The following is a 6,951-nucleotide window of genomic DNA, read 5'->3' as shown; positions in this document are numbered from 1 at the left end:
CCCGTTACTCTTTGTCTTATCTCTTTCTTCATGACTAACAGTTCATCTCTGGCTTCCCTGTAGGCCCCCTTTAGATACTGGAAGGGGTTACTATGAGATCTCCATGCAACCTTCTCTCCTTCAGGCTGAACAGCTCCAGCTTTCTCAGCCTGTCTTAGCCCCTGTTCTCAACCCCTGTTTAGGGCTGAGCCTTTCGGCCTGGACCAGAGGTCAGGACCAGAGCACAAGGTCACCTTCCTTGCCTCTCATTTTATTTCTCCTCATTTGTCACATACGAGCTCCAAATTCTGTTTCTCACATAAAACTGCTTTCTGGGCAAGCCACCAGCAGACATGCACCCTGAGTAGGACCACTGACATCATCCACCTGGTCATTCCCATCCATGCTGAGAAGGCAAAAAATCCAGATTGTTAATTCCCCCAACATGTACTTTCCATGTTTAAGTTTTTCAGGCCTCAGGAAAAAATTGAGGGGGAAGAATTGAGGAGGAGGGCAGTGAGGAAGGCTATAAATCAGCGTAAATGAATGACTGTGGAAAGGAAGCTGTGAGAAAAAATGTGCAAAGATTTCCTACTGATGAAAATGGGAGGTTAACTGGGACTTCATCTGCAGTACTGCTGCATGCAAGAGAATGTCACTCCTGCAGGGCCCTGGGCTCTTCTCAGGGAGCAGAGTGCTGGAGCTGAATTCTTGCTGTGTGAAGCAAGGCTGCACAGTTGACTGCCTACTTGCTGCTTAAGAATGGTTAAGAACCTTATAAGCTGCTCAAGACCTTTTTGTTCCTGCTAGAATAGACTACTCCCAAGCTACACAACATGAGACCATAATAGCTCTGTATTTATAGCTGTAATTGCTGATATCGGACAGGCTGACTCATGCACATTGAATTCCAAGTGCAGAAGGAACTATTGTGTGCCCGTGTGTGTTAAAGAGAAGAAATAACATAGCATTTTTTCAATATTCTGCTTCCATTTTTCTTCCATTTTGTTCAAGGTCCTTACTTCACTCATTTTTTGTCTTCCATGATAGTTATAAAACAACTTCATCACGTTTACTCAAACCTATGTGCAATAGTCGCACCACTTAGAGACAGGGGCTGCCCTAGATCAGAGCTGCAAGAGAGATTCCTGGTAAACTAGCTTCATCCATTGATGCTTCAGTTTCTGCTTTTCACAGCAGTAGGAGTACAGTGGCTTATATACATGGCAGTCTGATGTGCCATCTGGCTCAGCTCTGAATCTGTAGAGTGGATTACATATTTTTAATGTATTCAGAATTTGCAGCTTTAGCTAGCTTCTGGTTATATGAGTATTTTCAAGACAGAAAAATGGAAGATGAGAATAATCTAATACTATCAGGTCTTCTCAAAATTTCTTTTCAGATTTTTAAAGTGAACTGCTTCATGTTATATTTCACCTCAATGGGCAAAACTAAACTGTCTTACAGAAGTCTTGCAAAGGATGTTTTAAGAACTGCAGATAGTGGTGACACTGGTTATATATGATGAACAGACAATACCAAGTCCCAGGCCCTCTTCCAAGAGTGGGCAAACCCCCTGACTACTTTCAAAAAAGCATCCTAAAGTAAGAGAAAATTTCTTCTTTCCTCTAGGTGCTGAACTAAACAGAGTTGTTTTTTTTTTTTTTTACTCCTGTATATACTCTGTAACAGTACTATATGTTATAAGTAAACTCTCAGTAAATGACAAGTTATGAATCTCAATTACCATGTTTTTCTCCTCATGCTTCCAGGGTCTCTTCTTAGCGTTCTGGGGTCCACCAGATATGTGCAGGTGTATGAAAACTAGACAGATGGGACAGGAGTTTCCACTAGTTGTAGTACTAGATTTCTTGTTGCAATCTAATTTTTTGCAATTATCATTTTAGTAGATTGCCCTTGTCATGGTTTACATCTAGCTGGCAACCAAGCGCCATTCACTCACTGTTCCTTGGAGTAGAAGGGGGGAGGAACCATAAAAGTAAAAGTAAGAATATGTAGAGTCTCAGCCAAATGAGAATTAAGGTATCCATTCGTACCTCAGAGAAAGGTTATTTTCACTGCAGAAACTCTTTTCTAGTAAAGTGACTGTCACTGAATTTGTTAGCAAAGAAAGGGTCATTTTCTGCTTCATGCTAACATATGCTAACTTTCAGTCACCTAGATGGTCTCACAACCCCACTAACTGCTGTGGACTTCTTATGGAAATAAGCACTAACCCCAGGCATGGGACGGCAGGAATACATCACACAATATTTATGATCATTTAGGAGGAATATGATTGTCATTATGTATTATTAACTATAATAATCCTGTAAAATCAATATCAATTCAAATTTTGCTCCTAAGCTGCTACCACTTTGTTGAAGCCTGAATTCATAAAAGAGCTTTTGTACATGACTAGTTCCAAAACTGCCTTTTCGTTGAGGTGAAGTCAGATTCCTATAGTGAACAAGCATGGGGACAAGGACACTTGAATTCTAGATTATATGTAAGTACAGATCTCATAGCTGTATCACTTGTTTGGATAAATCACCAAAATCTTGAATATATTACCTGTGGCTACTGAGTCTGAGATAATGTTGGGCTTTTCATCATATGTGCCCGTATACCCTTGAACTTTCTCTTAAGCTGTAACTGCTTAAGAAATAGAAATGAAATAGAAACTGGATTCATCTTTGTAATAATTTCAAACAGAAGAAAAGTTTTTAAAAACTAAACTGCACTACCACTCCCACATACAGAGTACTGAAGAACTAATTATCAGTAGAAATACTTCAAAAGATCTATGTAAAACTTTGACAATCTTGTATCACTGGGTTTTTTTTCATATTTACCATCAATATTTCAGGTTTTGCAGTTATTTATGTTTTGATTATTTTTCTATCCTTAATGCTTATTATTTTTTCAGCTGATTCCTGTATTCTCCAAAGCTTTCCCTTGAGTGCTGTTTTTAGCCATAAGCAGCAACCAGGTATTTCAGATTTTGTTTTCACTTGTAGAAATATAGTCTCTCAAGTTAAGCTTTATGGATTCATGTACCTTTTTTCTTTTCACAGAGTCACAGAATGGGTCATGCTGGAAGAGACCACAGAGAGACATCTGGTCTAACCTCCCTGCTCAAGTAGGGGCATCCCAGAGCACATGGCATTGGATTGTGTCCAGACAGTTCTTAAGTATCTCCAGTGAGGAAGACTCTACAACCTCTCTGGTCAACCTGCTCCACTTTTCTTCTATGAAATATTCAATTCTCTGTTAGATTAAGGGTGTGCAAGTTTATTTATTTCACTTAAACTTCATAAACCATGTTGGCTATGTGGGTGGAACAGTAACAATGACTAAATGAGAAATATCCAAGGACCTTTTCATGGTGACTCCCTTCTTTGAACTTTGTACTTGGAAACAGTTCCTGTCAGTGTTTCACTTTCTTTCTTAAAGTGATAAAAATAACCAGAAGCAGAAATGCTTCTTACTTTCTCTATTTAAAAGGGTTTCTCAGCTTCCACTTAAGAAAATACTTACAAAATTTATCTTAAAATTTCTGCTGCTAAATGCCTGGCACTGTGTAAAATCTGAATTTATGCAAAAAGAGAACTTCCTTGCCTGGACAGCTGGGAAGTCAAGTAGCAATGATACAGCATGCCTGTTTTTCCCAGACACAAGGAGACCCTGCAGTGAAATATCATAACCTAAAGCTCAACATTGCACAACTTTCCGTACATAGGATTGCTGAATTTGTAATATTATATATATGTGTGTGTGTGTGTATGGAAAGATGTCACAATTGTTTGTTTTTTTGGGTTATAGATCATCATCTTCCTCTGATTTGGTGTTTATGCAAACAGGACAATGGATCCAAACTGATCATTTAAACTTTTGGAATGTACTTAACCTTAGGTTAGATTCTTCAGCATTGTTGATCATGTCCCCAGATATGTAGAGAACTTTCCAGCTGCTTAACTTTCTAATAAAAAACATTAGATACAATGGTAGCAGTTAACATACCTAACAACAGATTAATTAGAACACCCTGTTGTGGTGTTCTAATTAATAAATTGCATATCCAACTATCCCAGGTGAAATCCATAGGAAAACTACTTACTGTAAATTCAATCTTTATGTTTGTAAGTGATTATCAGTGTGTTAGCTGAAAGATATTTGCCAGGTGATTAAAAGCAGAATGTGAAATTGGGGGACAGGGGGGGTTTCTGAAGTTGTAAGTTACTTCACTTTTTTCAGGTCAGTGTTTCCATAAACTGAAATTCCAAATTTACTTCCTCTTAAATTTCTAACCATTTAAATACTAGATCTGGTTTGTTTGGTTTTTTTCAGAGATGGGATGACACTTTTTCCTCTCAGTTCCGTACTGCCAAAGGCAACAGGAATGTAGTCTTATTTTCATCTACAAATTTGCTACAGTGTATTTCAGACTATCAGTTTCTTAGGAGATGTTTTCAGATTATGCCAAATTATCATTTCAATTTATGTTTCTTAAGGTAGCAATACCCATGATGCTATGATGGTTTCATGTTTGGCAGTCAATAAGCTGATATTTATTCCGATGGAATGAAAGGTCAAAAATAAGCTATATAAACTGTATTTATTATCATGAAATTTTTCCCACTGTGAACCTAGGTAGTAAATATTAAAAAAAAAAAAAAACAAAACCCAAACAAACAAACAAACAATAGTCACTACCAAAAAACCCCCCACATGTTTAGGAAGTTTATTTGATGAAGTCTAGTCATTCCTTGGTGTTAGTATATTATAGTCCATTAGCATAGGAAGTCAATAAAGTCTTACTGTAAACACTGAACTGAAGGTTAAAAAAACCACACAAGATCAGAATGTTGACATAACCTTTTTTCTTTAGGATCATTTAGGATCAAAAGTAATTGCTGAAGTAAGCAACATCTTGAGGGCTTTGGATTGTTTTGTTGACCTCTTTATTAGTTATTAATTATTTGTGGACAGCAAGCTGTTCATGAGCCAGCAGTGTGCCCTGGGGGCCAAGAAGGCCAAAGGTGTCCTGGGGTGCATTGGGAAGAGCGTTTCCAGCAGGTTGGGGGGGGATGATCCTGGCCCTCTGCTCAGCCCTGCTGAGGCACATCTGGAGTGCTGTGTCCAATTCTGGGCTCCTCAGGACCAGAGAGACACAGAGCTCCTGGAGCTGGTCCAGCAGAGGGTGACAAAGGTGATGGGGGGACAGGAGCATCTCTCTTGGGAGAAAAGGCTGAGGGAGCTGGGCCTGCTCAGCCTTGAGCAGAGATGACTGAGAGGGGACCACATCAATGTCTGTGGGTATCTGAAGGGAGGGTGTCAGTGGATGGATCCAGGCTCTGCTCAGTGGTGCCAAGCAATAGAACAAAAATCAGTGGGTACAAACTAACACACAGGGAGCTCCACCTGAACATGAGGAAGAAATTCTTACTGTGCAATGACCAAGCACTGGAACAGATGGAACAGAACGGCTGTGGAGTCTCCCTCACTGGAGATATTCATAACTGTCTGGACACATACCTGTGCTATGTGCTCTGGGATGACCCTGCTTGAGCAGGGAGGTTGGGCCGGATGACCCCCTGTGGTCTTTACCAACCTTATGTGATTTTACTTTCACAATGATTGTGAAATTGTTATAATAATTTGTAAAATCCCCTTCTTCAAACTGTGTTTGAATTGCATCGCCATGTTAAATAAAAACATTACTTTATCATACCCATAATGCAATCTGACACATTCGAGTCAGCAATTTGGTGGGTAGAATGCTTTTGGTGACAGTTTCCATTCGGCATACTGACACATTCATTGAGAGTCTGGCTCAACAAAACCAGTGTTTCAAGTCTTTCAGCAAATGTCCAAGGGTTTATGACTTGAACAATCTTATGTGCAATAGCACTTACTGCAAGGCAGAAATAACTTCAAAAAATAAAGATTTGGAGGGATTGAAAAGTTTATTTTTCTCCTTGTGGATTTTTCAGGCCACTGAAAATGGAGTTCTGTGAAAACACCCAACCCATAATATAAATATAGCAAGCATAAGTTATTATAATCTTGATCTAGTTTGTTTTTTTTTTTTAATTGTAGCTGAGTATCTTTCCCAAGGGCTTTTTTTGTCTCTTTAAGGCAAACCAGAGACTCAAATGTAAAATCCAACACATATCCTTATTACAGTTTGTCACAGCTGAAAGTCTTGAATGCAGAAATAAGGGTACTGATTACTATAATGTATATATTTATTTTCTTCCATCCCTGATTCTCTTCTGTGAATGATATTAGTCATCAAATAAGACTGACAGGTAAACTGACAAGATTGCTGTTTAATCCCTCAGCAAGTTTCTGTTTTATATAATTTCAGAAAAAAATGGTGAACCTGAATTGTTATTATTTGATGTCTAGAACTAACTGGCTTTACACAGCCAGAAGTAGAATTATCCATTTAGTCAGGTAAAAATGACATGTTAAATAGTTGGAGTACTGTGTACCTGTATACCCCTGCCACAGAGGTATCACCCTCAAAGATTTAATTATTCTGAGTAGCGAATTGATAATTTAAACTGAACAAAGGATTGGGAGTTTGTCACTCAGCATCATAATAGGAAGAATCAGAATAAGCACAGCTAGCATCCATTCACATAGTAATCGAAAGCTGTTATTTATTAGGGATGCATTTGAGCTGCTGAGCCAGAAAGAAATTCATTCCCATTGCTAAACCCATGACCTCATTCCCAAGATTTCTCATCACTGGTGTTAAGAGGGAAGAGGTAAAGTGAATTCCACATGAAAAGGGATGTGTGTATGTTAGGGAGAGATTATTTTTAAAATCAGTATAAGGAAAGACCATATACACAAACATGAGGCAGTTTGCACATATGGATTTAGCTTTGAGAAAACCCTGAGAATGTATGCAAACAGTGCTATAGACTTTAGTCTGTGCAAAATTATTTTTAATTGAGC

This window comes from Anomalospiza imberbis, chromosome Z (genome assembly GCF_031753505.1).
Source record: "Anomalospiza imberbis isolate Cuckoo-Finch-1a 21T00152 chromosome Z, ASM3175350v1, whole genome shotgun sequence".
In the NCBI taxonomy this organism is placed as follows: Eukaryota; Metazoa; Chordata; class Aves; order Passeriformes; family Viduidae; genus Anomalospiza; species Anomalospiza imberbis.
The sequence above is the reverse complement of the archived record's forward strand: the minus strand, read 5'-3'. Positions refer to the sequence as shown.